This window comes from Mesoplodon bidens (assembly GCF_964165515.1).
Source record: "Mesoplodon bidens genome assembly, chromosome: 20".
NCBI classification, from domain to species: Eukaryota; Metazoa; Chordata; class Mammalia; order Artiodactyla; family Ziphiidae; genus Mesoplodon; species Mesoplodon bidens.
Genome location: NC_138181.1, coordinates 29,447,290 through 29,467,565, shown reverse-complemented (window position 1 = coordinate 29,467,565; position 20,276 = coordinate 29,447,290). Strand labels below are relative to the sequence as shown.

At 39.9% G+C, this 20,276-nt stretch overlaps 1 long non-coding RNA gene across 3 annotated transcripts; it reads right to left on the bottom strand.

Moving 5' to 3' along the window:
- Positions 1-7,429: 7,429 nt before the first annotated feature.
- Positions 7,430-20,187, bottom strand: LOC308608129. Of its 3 annotated transcripts, none has more exons than XR_014014092.1 (5): positions 19,712-20,187; positions 13,594-13,704; positions 12,150-12,259; positions 10,297-10,417; positions 7,430-8,277 (listed from the first exon to the last, which is right to left on the bottom strand). It is a non-coding gene; the product is annotated as an uncharacterized lncRNA (long non-coding RNA). The 3 variants fall into 3 exon arrangements; XR_014014093.1 differs by having other exon boundaries at positions 13,594-13,674; XR_014014094.1 differs by lacking the exon at positions 19,712-20,187 and adding an exon at positions 19,113-19,694.
- Positions 20,188-20,276: the final 89 nt, after the last annotated feature.

Here is a 20,276-nt window from a genome sequence, read left to right as displayed (position 1 = left end):
TGACCTCTGCAGAGTCTTTAAGTGGGTTAATTTATGTTTTGAGGTAAAGTACAATTTACACTTTTTCTTAAAGACGTAAATGTGGGTTTCTATATTAAGCATATTTTGTGACTACTACTATTAACAGATTGATTTGTTTAGATATTAAATGCTTTAAGCTATTTTACCTTTTCAAGAAGTTGTGGTTTTTTTATCCCCCTCTCCCCGTAGTCAGAACCAATTCCTGCGAATAGGCTTCCTGTCACCTGTCACTAGTCGTTTTAAGTTGCAACTAGGTAATTTTTCATAGCTGATACACAGCTTTTTATGGGTAGACAAGTTAACAGTTTGCAAATCTAGAACTGGGTGGGTTTTTTGTTTACAGAACCTCATAGAAGAACACTGGGCAGAATAAGAGAAGCCAAGCTCAGCTCTTTAATGAGGCTGTTCAGTTGAATTACATTTGTTGGTTAAGAAATGAAATCCTGCTTCTGTGTCTTAGGTGGTTCGGACTGTACTATCCTTTGTAGCCTTTTTCTGGCTTTCTGGTTGCTGCCCTTTGAGCAGTGATGGCGATAATGTACTGAGAAAAACCAGGAAATGGCCTTGCATGTGGCAGTTGTATTGGAGTAGGAAAATTGGACATAAGTAGTAAAATTTAAGTCATGAAGTTATTTCTATTTTATACTCTAGAAATAATAGAGGATACTTTATATACTTGAATTGAAATAATAGTTTGTAATTCACTCGGTAACTTTAAAAAGTTTATTTTTGAGCATGTTAAATTGGATACCAAAGTTTAAAATCCATATTATGTAAATGGGTTGCCTTTATATAATATATTGTGAGGAGAAATAACATGAGTGTTGTGAAAGCAGTTTTAATTACCTCAGTTTCCTCAGCCTTGGAATGTGTATTTTGTGGGACAGCGATTGCAAGAAAAGTAAGAATAAATTTCTGTAATGTATCTAATTAGGTGGTTTAGTAATTTCCTGAGTTGGCTAAATTTCCTAAATTTCAAGTTAATATAAAAATTACTGAAAATATTTTAAATTACAGTAAACTTCTTATAGGATAGAATTGCAGGAAGCTGCTTAATGTAAAACATCTAATTAATAAACATTTTCTGTAACTATTAAAAGCGTATAATCAGAATTTAAAGAACCCTTGATTTAAGAGAAATGCATATTTTACAATTCTTCAAAATAGTGTAGTGCAGAAGAAAACAAGCTTTGGAATCTTGAGATAGAATCTTGGCTCTTCCTCTTTAAGTAAGCATGTAACTGGAAATTTAACCCTTTAACTTTATCTGTAAAATAGAAGAGCTGCCTCAGCTGTGAGGATCAAACAAGATAATACATGCAAAGTACATAGCACAGTTGAGGACCTGCTTATATATGTATTCTCATTTTCTCAGAACCTGATGAGTTTAACTATTGTCATTCGGTCCATATTTCAGATGAAGAAACTGAAAAAGTAATTTGGTCAAAGATCAAATTCAAGCCCATATCTGACTCCAGAGTCCAAGCTCTTACTATGTTTTATTGCTTATTACCTTTCTCACTTCTCTAAGTGATAACATTTCTGAAAATACCCCTCAGACTGGTTTCCTTCTAGTTTTAAGTGACCACATCATTCCAAAGGCTCCTTTCCTTGAACTGAGTCACATAAGGAGATCTAATGTTTGTACTGCTTCTCCTTAGTATTTGCACGTCTCGAATATTCTTGTCTAGGGAATTATCCCATATGGGTGCAGTTGAAGTTTGTTAAAATGATTTGAAATCAAGTTTACTGAATAGGATATTGAGAGAGGAAATACTGATTTTTCTTCTAAATCAATGAGGTGAGATGATGACGTGAAACTAATTTTTCTTGATGGTGCTAAAATCCAGAATGGTTTTTTTTTAACGGTATAAAGTTAGAGAGTTGACCTTAAAGAATGGTATTGTTATGAGTTTTCAACCCGAATTTTTGGGGCCTGCCACTGCTGCCATTGGCTGGGATAATTGTCATGAGGATCTGTGTAATTCCAAGGCTTTTGGTATGTGTTATCAAAAGCATGATCCATTTTAAATCAGGTAAAAAGGGGCCGTCGTTTTCCCTGCCAAGGACAGCTTTTCTTGGTACGGATTTCTCCTTCCTCTTTGGATTCCTGAGCGATGTCAGTGAGGAGGTAACCAAGGCAAGCAGCAACTGGGAACCAGGTCAGTCTTAAATTTACTAGTTGAAGGGGAATTTGTAGGCTTTGTCTTAAAAAATGGTGCTGAAGCCCTATATCGACTCACTGCCTAGACACTGGCAAATCTATGGGTATCTGTTTAAGCACGACTTTAAAAAAAATAACTTGTGTGGTTGATGATTAAAGAAATTCTTTGTAGCTTTCTACCGTTTAAACAAAAACATAAATTGAGGGTTGTCAAGCCATTAATGTTCCTACTCCCTCTCTGCAAAAAAAAAAAATTAATAGAAATTTCAGTGAATGTAGCTTAGTTGCTATCCAGCTAGAACATTCCTTTTTCCTTTTCTTCCCTATTACCAGCTTTATCCACTTTTCTATTCTGTTCTTTAGAAAGACTACTGCAGGAAGATCATTATCTAAAAATCCTAATTTTTAAAGTTCTCTTTATCTGTTCCTTTGTGGTTTATACAGCAAGGAAAGTAGTGTAGTTAGTGGACAAGGACCCAAACAAAATTGACTAACTTGGAAGGGGGGGGGGAAGGTAATACTAAACAGGAAGGGTAGATACAGGATATTCTTTTTAATAAAAGCTAGAGATTTTCATGTGCCAGTCCTTAACACAAAGCAAGCAAATACGTTTTGTGATCTTGAAACTCTCATGAGTAGAATCAGAATCCTCCTTGGAAGTCATTAGGAACAACCAAACTAACAGCATAAACAGTAAGTATATGGAGTTCTAAAACTGTACCATGATAGGAAGTGGAACATAATGTACATAAAACTTGAAAAGGAGTGTAAAGACAAAGGCACCAAAGGATCATCACCTAGTGTTTTCCTTATGATTGTTTTCATGTTGGTCAGTTTATCAACTGACCAGACATGGAAATGATAAAACCTGAACTCTGAGTCTGTGATCAGTGGTTTTCAAACTTTCTTTTAGTCATGTTTCTTCAAAGAAAAATGGAGCCCAAAGAAAAAAGGGCAGCCACACCACATCGATGGATTCCTCTACCTTCCCTTCTCAATTCCTTGGCACCTCCTTGGACTGGACAGAAGGGGGTTTAGCAACTGTGAGGCCTGGTGTAGATGCCAGCTTCCTTCTGCAACTGGTATTAGAGTGATGTAAGGCAGAAAGTTACCAATTTACTAAATGGAATTCATCTGTTTTAAAGTAATATGCCATATTAGAATTTGCAATTAGTAGGGACTCAGGTCGGGCTTAAGGGACCATCACGCAAATTAACATTTAGATAACACCAAAAATAGCTACCATTTCTTACTTTTTGTGAACGGTCATTGCAGAAGTCCATATATAAAGTCCGGTAATTATTAAATGCCCACATAATGATTACCTAGGTCAAAAAACAAAATAGCAGCAGTACAAGAACTCACCACGTGGGTAGCTGTCATTTATTGGGTGCCTACAATATACTGATGCTTTATGTACGTCTTACTTAAGCCTCCTTACCCTTAGGTGGGTTGGTATTGTTGATCCTATTTCACAGATGAGAAAACATGACCATTTTGACTTGTTTCCCTCAAATCACAGAACAAGTAAATGTTGACGTAGGGACTCAAATCCAGCATTCTAGAAGACTAAACAATGACTTGGTTCTAAGTTAGGGCACTGAATGTGGATGCCAATGAGACATGCTGGCTCATGGTATTTGTTTATGTACTAGAAAATAGTGTAATCACACTTGGAAGAAAATTTGAGAAATTTTATTTAACAATTTAAATCAGGAAGTTTGTAAAGAAGTAAACTTTAAGGGAAGTTGCTCAAATATGTATCTGAAAAAATCGTTGGAAAATATTTTCTAGACATTACTTGTAGAATTTTAAAGGGACAATATGCAGAGGCAGTGGTATAATCAGTGATGTAACCAATGGTTGAAACAAATTATAAACCTAATGAATCCTGTCTCATTACTCTTCACCATTTGTATATTATTAAATACTTTTCTACACTAGCTGAGGAAAAAAAAACGGTTCTCATGAAATAAAAACTCATAGAGGTCCACAGAGGCATCTCTAGTTTGTCATACCTGTGTGGACTGTCATGGATTACTTAACGAGGGAGTTACACACATGCCCAATAACCTGCAATTTGGAAACCAATATGGGATAAGGTATGTGCACCTCTGTCCTCGTTTTTCATTTCAAAATATTGAATGCGATTAACAAGAGAAATATGATAAAGGTAAATAAGAATACTATTCTGAAAATACTCATTCCTTTACCTTGAAATTCACATTCTCTGGCAGTCATTCTGCCGTTATGGCTCATATAGGGAAGGAGAGAAGGATAATGTGACTTTAGGGAAGTCCACGCAGGGATAGCAAGGAAAGAAAAATGCACCATTCCAGCCCTAGCAGATTCTGCAGAGGGTAAAGCAGGGAAGTGGGCATTCCAGGCAAGTGGGTCCTGACCTCGACAGCATGAACTTGGCATGTGTCCGTATTGCAGCGGTGGGAGTAATGACAGTTCCCGTGTAATGAGCCTCCTCATCTATCCCCTGACTGTAATCAAAGAAGGCATCCTTCCTTAGGAGGGTCCGAGAGATTGAAACAAAGAGGGCTTGAGCAAGAAATCCTGAAGGCATCGAGACCTTGAATCCAAAGCTGCTGAGCTGCACAGCACGGGGCAGCACTCACATGGGATACTGTGGATGTCATTCAGTGCACTGATGTCCTTGGGGTTGCGGAACAAGGTGGCCCTTTTGGGGATCCCTGAGATTGCTGTACGAGTAAACTTCGAAAAATCTTACTTTAAAAAAGTAACTTGAATTAAATACTGGTGGTTTTTATGAAGCATGGATAGCATAAAAGTTCTAACAAACTGTTAATTGGTGGTACCTATGCTAAAGGTACTTGATAAAGCTCGGGGCACTATTTATACTTGGTCAGGCATTACTCTGCCCGACACATTCTTCTAGGGGAGGAATTATTTCGAGACAGTAGCCTAAAATCAAATCATACCAGGTGAAGCACGGCTGCTGGGGTTCTGGTAAAGATTTCTTTTTCTCTGTTCACAACCGTGGGAGAAATTCAGGAACTAAGCAGATGAAGACTAAACGTCGGCTCAAGTATGGAATAAAACAGGGTCGTCTTTGCGTTCTTTCCTTAATTACCCCAAGTTTTCTTCTGAACATTCTGTGTAAACCCAATGGCTCTTGCTCAGTTTCCCTTTGATATTTCTTTCTTTGCTTCATTTATTTTTTTTTCTCAGTTGTTACCTTTTGCTGTCGTGAGCTAACAAATGAGTAAAGATTTAAGCTTCTTACTTTCTGAAACCATGGACGATAGTACTTCATACGTCAGACATCCTGTAAATTTCAGTGTAATAATGGTTCTGGGAGAATCGTGAAAGACAGTTGCTGACCCCTTTTTGATCTTTGTCAATATAAAGCAAGAGGGGAAAGGATTGGAAGATAGAAATAATATAAGGTCAGCTCAAGAATTTTTTGTAGACTTTGGTGGCTTTTTATTTTTATTCTTATTATATATTTTTTAACGTCAGGTGTCTTTTCTTTTAAATTTATTTATTTTTTGCCTGTGTTGGGTCTTCGTTCCTGTGCGTGGGCTTTCTCTAGTTGCGGCGAGCGGGGTCCACTCTTCATCGTGGCGCATGGGCCTCTCACTATCGCGGCCTCTCTTGTTGCAGAGCACAAGCTCCAGACGCGCAGGCTCAGTAGTTGTGGCTCACGGGCCTAGTTGCTCCGCGGCACGTGGGATCTTCCCAGACCAGGGCTCGAACCCGTGTCCCCTGCGTTGGCAGGCAGATTCTCAACCACTGCGCCACCAGGGAAGCCCTTTGGTGGCTTTTTAGAATTCAAAATTCTATCCTTCCTTATTGTAAGGGAATTTATGCTGCCCTATATCAAAGCAAAGCTTCCCTACTGAGTCTTGGCCTAGAGCAGACAAACTAAAATGACAATAACAACATACTGATTTTCTGTTGCCACTGTAACAAATTACCACAGATCTGGTGGCTTACACAATACAAATCTGTAAGTTAGAAGTCCAGTGAGGTCCCCCGGGCTCACATCAAGGTGTTGGCTGCTCTGCTTTCCCTCCGGAGGCTCTGAAGGAGAGCCTGCTTCCCGTGTCTTTTCCAGCTTCTCGAAGCGCTTGCATTCCTTGGCTCAGATCCTCTTCCTCCATCTGCAAAGCCGGCGAGGGTGCGTTGAGTCCTCAAGCCGCATTGCACCGACCCTGCTTCTGTTGTCGTATCTTTTTCTGACCCCGACTTCTCTGCCTCCCTTTCCCGCTTACAGGGACCCTCGCGATTATACAGGGTTCACACAGATAGCCTCCCTGTTTTTAAGATCATCTGGTTAGATGGTCATGTGACCAACGTTTTAAACACCGTCTGCAACGTTAATTCTCCCTTGCTATGTAACGTAATGAATTCACAGGTTCTAGGGATCAGGACACAGATACCTTCGGGAGTCCACAGAGAGGTGTGAATTCACCACCCACATTTATCTTAAGAATGTTGGCTTTCTAACTTCGTAAACCACAAAGTGTTAACTGCCTTACTGCTGAGAAAGACGGTGTGTGGAAGGTGTTACAGCTTAAAAATGAGTTCTGCCGAGCAGCGTGATACATTGCTATAAGATGACTTACTGATTTTAAATGATGGCTGATCACAAGTACTTCCTCAACCATTTAATCCCTAAAGTCTAATAAGGGAACCTCTTTTTACTCCACGGATCCTTCAGTAAGAGACTTTCTCTTAAGGGTCAAAAAACAGAAGTAACATAGAAGCTGAGACGGCCAACAAGCTGACAGTTTTTCAAGGCTTCATTTGGATCATGGTAGACAGAACGAATACAACTTTGCCCTAAAGAGGCTGGAGGGTGTGGAAATAGATGGAAAGTAAGTGCTCTGTGGCTGACTTCACTTACTTACTGCCTGACTGACCTCGCAAATGTTAAATGTCAGCTTCTCACTGCTGAGCAAAATACATCTTAAATTTATAGCTCTCAAGTATAGCTGGACAAATAGTCAAAAGGCATGTATAACTATTAAAGCACTCAATTCTACATTCTTCATAGTCATATAAGTATATAATAAATAATCCTAGGCATTTGAAAAATCACACTGATTGACTTTAAACATCTAAAATGTCACTGCAAGTATCTAAAGGGGTAAAAGGGAAGTGTTCATGAGGAACCTGACAGATGTTCTGCTCCAGATAATACGCATACTTCTAAAATCAGAGTTATGTTTAAAGAAAAAAAACCAAAGTTACAAATCCCAATTTTGTGTACTTCAAAGAAAAATATCTTTATTTGGAAAGAGTATCTTTATTCCATTATTCTACCACTTTTAAAATATTTTTAGGGCACCTCTTTTGGAATTGCCTTTTGTTCCAGAAACATATTCTTTGGAATTGCCTTAGCGATTTAGTGGTAGAAAATCTTTGTATTTTGTCGATTGATTTGATTTTTACTTTTACTTGAGTTTATGGTACAAAGTGCACTTATCAGATGGGGCCTCAAATATCCTCATCAGGTTAGATGATTCACAAGCCCTCACTTAAGGGTTTAAAACTGTAGGACCAGAACAAAGGTGAGTTACTTGTGTTTCCAGGAGTGGGCAACAGCTCTCCAACCAGCTAAAGAGGTTGTCCTGTGCTGGGCACCTTGACTGACATCGGAATTGAGACCAAGAGGCTGGGGTGGGGGGGGGTGGGGGGGAAAGTACAGTAAAGTTCTTAGTGCCTCAGGGATAATTCTCCAGAGGGATGTTTAACCACAAAATGGGGAAGATGTGCTGGTACAGACGTCCTGTAAAGTGACAATGTGAAAAATTAGCTACTGGGACTCCCCAGTAAGTTCTTCCCAGGGCCCACACTGTAAGACGATGGTCATTAAAGCCACCCAGTTACCCAGGTCCTGGACACAGCCTCTCCCCGTTCTCAAAGTCTTTTTTTCCAACAAGACCCCAAACAATTTTGCCCCAGAAAGAAAAATTATGCCCCTAATTTTTTGGTCATCACTGACTTCCTGGAGAAGCTTTTCTCATTAAAATAATATCCAGTGTTTTGTTCCATTCCAACAGTTAAGAGATGGCAATCACAAACACAGTACATGCTCTAAAATCTGATGTAACCTGTAAAAAGAATAAATCATTCAGTCAGTAAACTTGGTGAAATATCAGCCAAAAACATGACTTGTGATATAACTCAAAACCAGTGGATGTCACACTCATGAAAAGGGCTGCTTCCTCAGGAGAGGAGAGAGCCAGCCTCATAAGATTATGCTTTTTCCGGCAAAGTCCATCTCAGGAGAGTCTGACAGCAGCCTACCTCTCTAGTCTTTTCCCACCTTCCTTGAGAAAGTCTCTGTATTGCACACAACACTCTGCCACCAGGAGGCAGCATTAGGGCATTGATTTTTCAGGGAATAAACAAAAACACAGGAAACGCAGATAAACATCTTATTCAACAAACATGTATTGGTCCTTTTATGTGCCAAACACCCAAGGAGTTTACATTTACTAAAAAATGGAATGGTGCTAACAGGTATCAAAAGCAAAACTGCCAGGCTTCCCTGGTGGTGCTGTGGTTGGGAGTCCGCCTGCCAATGCAGGGGACACGGGTTCGTGCCCCGGTCCGGGAAGATCCCACGTGCCGCGGAGCGGCTGGGCCTGTGAGCCATGGCCGCTGAGCCTGCGCGTCCGGAGCCTGTGCTCCGCAGCGGGAGAGGCCACAACAGTGAGAGGCCCGCGTACCGCACAAAATAAATAAATAAATAAATAAATCCTTGTCTCGAATTACAACTGATTCATCCTGGGCTAGTCACCATTGATTGGTTTGGGGGTTACATCTTCCTACTTCTCCATATGTCTAGTAGTTTTAGATATCATCCTGGACATAGTGAATGATGTACTGAGTATCTCTAGATGCTCAGTTCTGTTATGTTTCTCTAAAGAGCAGCAATGTTTTTGTTTTGGCATTCTGTTCACTTGGCTGAACTCAAACTCTAACTCAGTGCAGTGCTCTTGGCCTTATCTGGGCTGCCTGGAGTCCACCTTGCACATGTGTGGTTTAGGAATTAGCTTGAGATTTGGGCAGTTTCCACCCAGACTTTAAGGGTCCCTCTCTGTGACTCTCTTCTTTCTGGGATTTCTCCTCCACTTTCCATTTTTGTTCTTTTAATTGCCTCTTCTTCATCTCTCTGGTGAGGCAAGGATTCCCACCCTAGGGTTATGGGAATGGCCTAATACATGACACCCAGCACTTGTCAGGTGAGACTGATAGCAGTTTACTAGTCACGCATACTCATAGCCTGGGGGAGGACACCAGACACCATTCAGGGACACATGAGGGTTACACCAGAGAACACAGTAAACAACCAGGTACTGAGGGAGGCAGATTTTGTAGTATCAAGGTAGTCCCTGGTTCCTGTGGGGGGATGGGATTGGTTTCTTTGAATAATTCCACAGGCTTGCGGGGGAAATGAAACCTGCCACTCAGGTACAAGCAGGAAATGTACCTGGTCCCCGAGACAAGAAGGGTTGTTTGGCTAGGGGATCTTAGGACCATGGGAGCAGATGGGGAAGGGAACTTGGTGTTAGGCTGTTCATAACAGTCCTGATTCTACCAGATGTCAAGGCAGTACATGATATTAATTCTAGGCCCTGTACCACACTGTGGTTGCCCTGGTCTCCAACCTCTGGCTCTTCGAGCCAGTACATCTGCAAGTTTCTAAGTTTAAGTCATCCTACAAAACTGGGCACTGCAGGCTAAAGACATAAAAATAGGAAACGCCTGAAGTGCCATTTCGTTCTTCCAAGTATTGACTTCCCTCCAGAATTTGCCTTCTTTTGCTTGTTTTCCAGTGCCTTTTGGTATTTTTAAAAAATTTTCCAGAATTTATAGGTGTTATTTGTGGGAGGGTGATTTGATAGGACCTAACTGGCTAGTACCAGAAGCAGAACTTTCAAAGTTCATTCTTAATCTTTGGCTGTAAGCAGTTTAACTAAATAGCTGAAGAAATACCAGATATGATTTATTATTATAACAGGAGTTGGGTGGAGTCTTTGGAATGATAATATAAGAGAATGTTAACTCATAGCCATAATTAATAACTGTAGGGCTCAAAAAATATGGTTACATAGAATACTTACATTTTGATTTAGTGCAAATTTTGATTCCACACAAATAATTCAGTCAAAGTTCTGTTGGACTCAGCACTCATCAGATAAAATCCAGAAAAAAATGTTTTTCATTTCTTTTTTTTTTTACATACTGTGAAAGTACATATGAAGGAAAAAAGCAAAAGCTATTATTTGACAACATGGTCCCATATTTCCTCTTAAATATGCACCATCTTCCATAAACCATGATTGACTCCTACAAATTTTACTCTCTTTTTCTGCCTTGCTTCTACATTTATTGCTAATTTGATTTTGTTTATACTTATGCCTGTAGGCATTTTCCTAACACTCTATATATGTGTTCTATATCCCTACAGAGACTATAAATGTCTCCTGGACATGGACCAAAGATTTGATTCGGTTTAAATCCATACATAGCACATACTTGCATATGTTGATTATTCTTTTTTTCAGTGAATCCTATCAAGTCTTGAATAGACAAATTGGGTTTTAAATTTCTTCAGAACTTTATATATGGTCGTTTCCTTTGGTGATCCCAGAATCACTCACAAGCCTCAATAGCAGGTTACAAACATGGCTAGGACTTATTACAGCAAAGGAGCGAGAGCAAAAGCAACGGGAAAAAGATGCATTGGGGACGTCCAGAGAGGTCAGCACAGGCTTCCAATGTTCTTGGCCTGAAGCTGCAAGGAATTCTCTCTCTCTGTCTAGCAGCAAAACTACAGGCATGCATGGAATAGCTCTACCTGAGGAAGCCCATTTGAGTCTCAGGGCCCAAGGCTTTTATGGGGAGCTATTAACGTCCACACATTCTGCTATACAATCAGCTATGGCAACTGAGACTCAGGACTCCAACAATGAAACCAGGTGTACGTGTTGTGCAAAGCAACCTGACAAGCCAGTATGGCGTGTTCCATTTCTCCAGGTGTACACAACAAAATCATCACTAACATAAAGAACATTTCACAGGCCAAATTCCCAGGGTTGGCTGGGTCAGTCATGATTTCCTTGGAGACATGCAAGGAATAAGCAACCAGACCTGCTGCATTAACTCTTCCTCCCAAGGGTCTGTTCATCCTTGCTATCCCCTATTACCGAATCCCGTCTTACTAATAGAAGTGATACAAAGCTAGCTAAGTCCTGGCTTGCGGGAAAATATTTTTAAGACCACTGCACATCTAAATCATTTCCTCTAGTCTCTCTACCCTTCCCAACACATTCCCAGCCTCCAGTTTCTATGGCTGGCTGCTCTTTACAGACAAGCTGGCTATATACATCTAGGAAGCAATAGTTTATGCTGTTTGGAAGAGGAGGCCTAAAAAAAAAAACCTACAGGGTTATAAACCGTGTATGCTTTAAATCTGGATCTTTCCCAACACACCAGCTCTGCTTCCTGGATCTTCCATTCTGCACAACATTGCCACCACCTCCTTATGGCCCCGTCCCCTAAAAACAGTCACAAAACCCAGCCGATATTGCCTCCTGGAAATTTCCGGAATCTATCTCCTTCCTTCCACATAACCTCATTTCCCTGTTACCCCCTCCTGGCTTCTCCTTCCCTCTCCCCACCCAGGCCATTATTCATTACAGCAGAGCTGTCACTCCCATTCTTACCTAGAAAGCAACCCACCACACACCGAAGAATAATTTCTGAAAAAGATGCCTTACATGAGGTATTGCAACCACTCAGGTCACTATGTTCAATTGTTTTCCTGTCTGTTTCCCGTGTGTTTCCACTAATATCAATTTTATTAAAAAATAAATTCCTATCCCAAATTGAAAACTATGCCCAGTGGAATGGAATCAATTTCTTGGAGTTCTTTGAGCCACGCAACAGAAATAATAATAGCTGCTTCCTGTACCTCATCCTCCCTTTGCCTTATGACATCTGGGCTCTTCTCCCAATCTTTTTCCTTTCTCAACTGCTGTGTTCAGATTCCTCTTCATTAGATACTTCTGCTAAATTTCAATCCTATAGAGAAGACCACAGCTCAGTAAGAGACATCAGGGAAGGACTCCTTCTGGGGTAGACACAGTTCACAGTTCCCTTCTGAGGTTGTAGGTACAAGTTATAGATGGCATGAACACAGAACATTAGCCTGAATGTGAATTTTTAAAACATTTAACTCATAAAAATGATAAGAGGTATTCCATCTTAACCTAATGTATTCAAGTAAGATCACACAAAAATTTAGAAAGCTCTTAACAAGTTGAGGGCTATACTGAATGAGAAAAAAGCTACACATAACTTCTCCTAAACTGCTACAAAACTTCACAAAAAAATGTATTTCTGAGCCAAAACTGCCTAGATCAGTTTCTAAAGTGTGACGTCTTCAAAAGCTTCAAGCTTAACAATATGGTATTTATTAATTTTATTTTTGTGTAACAATATATTTGCAATTAGAATGCTAGTATGTAAAGTCTAGACATTACTAGCAGTAGTAGCAGAAAAATTCTCAAAAAAGTGAACTAAATCTAAATACTGAGCGTATTTACTCATGTGCTCCTTTCCCAGTGGGTAGTATTCATATGCATTTTGTTATTGCAGAATGTACGGAAAGCTTCTTGCTTTTATATTAAAGATAAACAAAGTTTAAATTTTGTTAAAGCAATACGTGTATCAAAAAATCAAATGTGCAAAATGATATTTGGGAAAACTATGTCTCCCTCCAACTCCAGATCCCCAGGCGCTAAATCAGAGGCAACTACTACCATAGATAACACTGGACTATTCTTCCAGAGATATTTTACCTGAAGAGTAAAAGTTAGGCATATTCTGAAGCTAACATCAAGGAACTATATTCAATATCCTGTTATAAACCATAATGGAAAAGAATATGAAAAAGAATGTATATATATGTATAGCTGAGTCCCTGTGTTGTACAGCAGAAATCAACACAACATTGTAAATGAACTATATGTCAATAAAATAAATTTAAAAAAATAAAAATAACATCATGTAAGGAAGTCACCAGGCTCTTTTGCAGTTATTTTTGAATCAACATGCCACTTTTCAAAGATTACGTTAGATAGGCTATTAGTCCAACCCTGTATTAGAACTGTATTTTTTGTTATGCATAAAGGAGTAACATAGTTTCTGTAGATATAATTTAAATATCATGGTCCCTAAACTTTAATTCTCCTGTTGTACCACCACCATTAATGGCTGAAGTAATCATTCCTTTCTCTGTTTCTTCTATTTTCCCATAACAGTAAGCTTTTTAGCCTCTAATACTTTCCATAGAAATTGTTCCCCATATCTTTTATATCTTTGTTTTTTTTAATCTCTCTAATTCTAGTACTTACTTTCAGCAGGTAACAGAAGAAAATATTTCTACCGTCACTTTCAGGCATTTCTTCAAAGTCGTCTCCCCGAAGATGTCATTTCTGTGACCAAAGGATATTACGCTAAAGGATCTGGAATGTATACCACAGTTAGAACAAGCAAAAGATGCCACACCGTGGCTGCAGATAGATAATGAAGAACACAACCTATGTTTTCTCAAGCAGAAAAGAATTGAGGGCAGTCTAGAAAACAAAAGAAAATGAGATAAATTATTTGTTAAATATTTCTAAAATGTGGGTCTTTTATTTTATAGAACCAGCACATTTCAAATTACTTGTAGGGGCTTCGCTGGTGGCACAGTGGTCAAGAATCCGCCTCCCAATGCAGGGGTCACGGGTTTGAGGCCCGGTCTGGGAAGATCCCACATGCTGCGGAGCAACTAAGCCCGTGCACCACAACTACTGAGCCTGCGCTCTGAAGTCCACGAGCCACAGCTACTGAAGCCCGCGCGCCTAGAGCCCAAGCTCCGCAACAAGAGAAGCCACCGCAACGAGAAGCCCGCACACCGCAACGAAGAGTAGCCCCCGCTCGCCGCAACTAGAGAAAGCCTGCGCGCAGCAACGAAGACCCAATGCAGCCCAAAATAAATAAATAAAATAAATAAATTTATAAAATTACTTGTAGCAAAATAAGGTTTTAACACAATTTCCCAGAAAGATATATTGAATAAAGCAAGATATACTGGTTTCCATAGATAAAAGAGTCAGAGAACTCCAATATACGGAAATAAATTAGATAAATAATTTTTTAAAATTTACCCTCAGAAGCTAAATCAATATTCACCAAAGTGCTGGATTAAATTAACCTTGCCAAGAGCAATTAATGTAACAATAGCTCCAATAAAGCCTCATTAAGTAATCAATTAGAATCATTACAAGGAACAAAAGATTCAGCAAAAAGCTCCTCAACAGTAGCTTGAGTTTTATTTTTAAAAGGCCATTCTTATTTTAACTAGAGCTGAAGGCATAAGGCATTTGCCCTTGAAAATAAATGTCTAAAGGATACATGATTTCTAGTACTTTTGATTTTATGATTATTTTGGAAATTATTGTTCAGAAAATTCTAATTTTCCTTTGAGGTAATTTTGTCAAATTTGCTGCAAGACTTCTCAGAAAAAGTAATTTTATAATATCCCAAGTTTTTAATTGTTTTTTCTATGGGTACTTTTCTCCTTTCCAATGATTATCAGCTAAGATGAACTAATATTTGTTTTACTTTAAAAATTTTAAGTGTACACTTACTTCCTGAATTGCTGTGTGACCCTGGGCAAGTTATTTAACTTCTCTGGGTCCCCAATTTATCACCTGTAAAAGAAAAAATTGGTCTAGAGGTGAGTTATAATAGGGATTCTCAACCTCTTCCCCATCCTTCCCTACAGACATGATGGTTATGATGAATTAACATCAGCAGCAGTGGCTCATCCAGCTACTCAGTGAGGCTGCCTGTTGCCTGCTCTCTCTTCCTTTGAGGGAAATCACTGAACTAAGATTCGTTTTAGCTATACAAAGTCTATGAGTCTATAGTGATCAGAAGATTAAAAATGACCATCTGAAATTGTGCAACCTTGAGATGAAGCTTTTTCTTTGCTTTTCTTTTTTTTAAATGAATTTATTTATTTATTTATTTATTTAGGCTGCGGTGGGTCTTCGTTGCTGTGCACGGGCTTTCTCTAGTTGCAGTCAGTGGGGGCTACTCTTCGTTGTGCTGCGCGGGCTTCTCATTGCGGTGGCTTCTCTTGTTGTGGAGCACGCGCTCTAGGTGCGCGGGCTTCAGTAGTTGTGGTGTGCAGGCTCAGTAGCTGTGGCTCATGGGCACTAGAGCGCAGGCTCAGTAGTTGTGGCGCACGGGCTTAGTTGCTCCACGGCATGTGGGATCTTCCCAGACCAGGGCTTGAACCCGTGTCCCCTGCATTGGCAGGCGGATTCTTAACCACCGCGCCATCAGGGAAGCCCCTTCTTTGCTTTTCCTTCATTCAACCTCTCTTTATTCAGCACTGTGCAGGGCTCTGATACAACAGACACAGTTCTTGAATAAAATTATCTTTTTGAGGCTCTTAGTAAAAAAAACAAAACCACACATAATTTAAAGAGGATGAAGTCTATGCTAACATGGCTTTCAACACCTTCCCTCTTTACCACCCTTCTCTGTCCCTTTGATGAAATTAATAGGAAAATCTCTACCACAAATTAAGAGTAGCATATGACAGGCCTTGTACCAAGCTTTAATCTCAAACCTGCAAAGGTAAGAGGTCAAAGCTTCAGTTTACATGTTTTGGCTACTCCAAGATTCTAGGCTATTGTTGGGTTTATTGATTATCTACAAAAACATTTTAAGGTAAGGTAGCTCACTAAGATAAAGGGGTATCCACAAGGACAGAATGTGCTGGCATCTTTTCTATCACACTTATGGATCAAGCTATTACATTATTTGTACAGGTTAAACTATTTACACCTACAATATCAACCATTTAATTTTAGACAGATTTATTGTTTCACCAGCAAAATTACACTAGAATTTCAATTTTGAACATTAGTATAAATCTCTCTTCCCTAAATTTTAAACCCTTTCCCCTGCTTTTAGGAAACATAATTGCAGAATTCAAACTCCTTTAATACTGTGACCTACTTCCTCCTCTTGATGTTATAAACAGCTCATGTAACTATGGTAACCATCCAGGGAAAATTGAATGTTTTTCTGGTCAGCAGTATGCAAAGTATACCATACGTGTTATTTTTCTCTCTGGGATAACCAAAGTGGATAATACGTGTTTGCTCTTCTTCTTGGTTATGGGAATGACATTTTATCATACTGAAAATTCTATGACTATAGACCCAGTCATTCACAGTACCTTCATTAAAAGGTTTAGGATCCTCTTTTGCTGTTAGTGGTCATTCTAATTGCTGCACAGTACTATAACCCATAGGATGATTGACTGTATACACCCATCTGCGCTGCCTACCTCATAAACTAAATGTACAGGCTAACAGTACTCATATTAGCAATAATCCATCTCGAGAATCTGGTATTTTCTTAACTTTGTCCTTTAGTCCTAGACAAAGTGTTTCCTTAAAACAAAAAACTAAAATGGAATCATCTTGGGAGTATACTTACATACCAAGAAGACTTAGTTCCAGTTTTTAGTGATTTTATATGTCTTCTTTTTTGCTTTATTTTTTCTACAATTAAGGTGTACTACTTATGCAATAAAGCAATCAAAAATGCTTTAAAACTGACCTCAGTGGAGCTGTAGACTGTTCGTATTTGTGGTTACTGTTGTCGCCTATTGTACTAATGAATTGATTTAAAGTTTCAGGTTTTTTCAGTACAATTTAAAATGCTTCACTTGGACTCTCTAGAACAAATTACACTCTAAAGCAAATGCCTAGATTTTTAAAGGATTTATTTATTTGCATTAGGTATAATTACATTTCTACAGTGGACTATCAATTGGTGACCTTTCAATATGAGGATTTTGTTTAAAGTGATTTTCTTGAATTTCCCTACATTTTGAACAGTGCTTTTTAACAATCCAAATATCTTCCTTAGAAAAAACATTGCTATCTGCTTCCCTGAATTAAATAGGGAATTAACTGCCTTTTACTAGTTTAGAAAAGACCTCACTAACCAAATGCAGTGTGGAATTTGTTTAGATCCTGTTGAACAAACCAAGTGTAAAATAATATTAATGAGACAATAGGGAAATTTCAATTGTCTGGATATTAAATGACAGTAAGATAATTTTTGGATGGGATAATGGTATTGTGGATGTTTTTAAAAAGTTCTCTCTCATCCGTTCATATTTAAAGTACAGAGAAAATGATAATAATCCAGCAAGGATAAGGGAGTGAAATATTAAGGGCCATATATTGATAAATGTTCAAGCTGGGTGAATGGTATATTAGGATTTATTGCACTATTACCTCTACTTTTGTGTGTGCTTGAAATTTTCCATAATAAAGTTTTAAAAAATATTAAAAAGAAAAAAAGGACTTCAAATTTAATTGTCCTGACTCAAGCAGTAGCTGAATCTTCTCAGGAGGTATCTTTAGGAAACCTTCAGAACTACTTGCTAGTTGGTTTTCCATCAGAGTTTGAAGTGGTCCCCTCTCCCCTTACAGTATAAATAAGGGCCTACCAGAGATCTCTTAAACATTTCTACCAGGGATGTGTCACAGTAACTGATTTAGAAATTAAAGTTAATCTCAGATAGTTCTACTAATTTGGGGGTGTCAGTTACTTATCTTTTTTAAGGTTACTTCAGAAAATATACTTAAGAGCAAATAAGATGACCTTTTGCTTTATTCATAATTAAATATCACCAATTAACTTCTATATTGTGGAGAATTGGGGACTTTTAAATATTGCATTTAGCAGGGTACAGGAACCCAATTTCAAAAGGTCCCAAATTTTCAGTTAAGTGATTACTAAAAAGAAAAGGACATGATAAATAACCAAAGTCAAAGGGCTGAGTCTGGGGAGTACAGTGATTGGTTTTTTTTACTCTCCTCACACAATCTGCTTTCACAAGTACCGCAGGAGTAAGTCTTTGATTAACTTTTATAAATTAACATAGCAAAAAAAGCACATGTCTGACAATTCACATACACACATAGATTACCATATGAGAGTGTTCTTTATAGGTTTAGATCAACACAAGTTGCAAAATCATTATTTAGACTTTTTGCTTCCTTTCAGCCGGTTCAACAGAATTATGAAAGGTCAAAATAATGCTCTAAAAGGTCTTCATTTCCATACTCATCCTTCCTTCCTCATCCTGCTCATGGTTCCTGGAAGGAGTGCTCGAGGTATTATGAATCATTGCGTTTTCTCACTTCTAGTTTCTAACCATGTGTTATATCTGCCTGCAGACCACTTCTCAGGCTGAATAAAGTCCATATGTGCGTCCTGTGTCTAATATGAATCAGTAAATAATAAGGCATCTTGCATTATTTTGGGCCTTCAATAAAAACTAGCTGATTTAAATCTATGACTAAACAAAAATAGTAGGGTTTAAGTAAAAGGTGATTAAAATTCAATTCTTAACAGTGACTTTTTTGACAAGACCTGGCTGCTTCATCTGATTTAAAGAATGACAACAAGAAAATCCCTAGACGGTTCTCAGAAATACAAGACACTGGACTGCCTGGGTTGACTTAATATTCAAGTGGTCAAAACCTCCAAGTGTCACAGGATAATAATACAAGAGTCAATCTCTGAGTCCTGAGCAATATTATCTTGTTCCCAAGACTCAAATTTCCAAGAGTGGTTTGTTTCGGTTTGAAATTTAAAATATCCTCTAGATCAAGGTCTAGATTTCTCTTTCCCTGTCAGTGGTTACGTACTATTAACAGCTGTTTCAAAAGTGCCCTAAATAGGTCACCATACAGGTGCCCCACCGCTGCAAACCAACTGGATATAAGGAGAAATCCCAATTTATCGCCCCCTCACGTTTTCTTTTTAACTCAAATGTACTACTCACAATAGTGCTTGTTTACATAGGCATTCCGTTAAAATTCTCCGCGTATTCGTTCTCTTTACACCCATTTCTTTGAAAAATACACGCTGTTATATACACTGAGTCCATCTGGAATTAAAATCAACTCCTCTGCTTGGCATTTCATTTAACCCCAGATAGGAATTAAACCCTGTCGGCCGGTCACGTAGATGAGGACGTGGGCCTGATTCCTGATTCGGTCTGTCCTGGCGTCTCCATCACCCCTGGACCCCGGCCCCCAGTGGTTTTCAGTCTTACGTAGATGTTAAGGTGGTGATGCCCCTCACGCCGCCAGGAAGCCCTTGCCTACGTTTAATGTTTAAACGTTCTGATTCCCGGGGGGGAAAAACTTTTTTTTTTTTTTAAAGGTTGTCTGTCGGACAAACAGGTATGGGGCTGAGTGAGCCTAAACTAAACGCGATTCCTCAGGAGCCCTAGGGTGGACAAAACCTGCACGTCCTGGTGCGGCGGGAGACCCCCGCGTCTGCGGAAGGGCGGGAGCTCGCAGAAACCAGAAGGGAGATTCAAAAAGCGGACGGACTAAGGGAGAAAGAAACGCAGGGGGCCGCGAGGGCACCGCCTACCTCGGCGATCAGCCCCGGTGCTCCGGGAGCCCGAAGGCCGCGGCGGGAGGAAGACACAGCCAGAGGGCGGTGCCGGCCCGGCGGGCACATAGCCGCCGCGCATGCCCGGAGCCACGCTCGCCTCACGCCCGCCGCGTAGTCCCCGCAGGACTCCCTCCGGGTCGCTGCGTAAGGTGGCCGCCTGCTGCTCCTTTTAAGGCTCGCGAGGGGCCGCGCTACATCCATCTGATGGGGAAAAAGTCGGTAACACCGGGCCGAGGGAGCTGGGCCAAGCTTCCCCCTCCCTGTGGGAAGGACGGAAGGAAGGGGTCAGCCGCCTGCCCTCTCAAGTCCCATTCAGACGTTGAGCGAAGAGGCGGACCCGACAGTGCTTCCCCTTTAAGGGGGGGCGGGGCGCAACCTACCGTTTGGCCGCCCTCCGCACCCTCCCCGCGGGCCAAGAGTTGACAGACCAATCGCCCGGGTGGCGGAGGGAAGGCGGGAGAATGCGAACCCTTCGGCTGGGCGGTAGGGGCGGGCCTCCGGCCTTATAAGGAGGGAGTCTTGCGCAGGCGCAGAGGCAGCC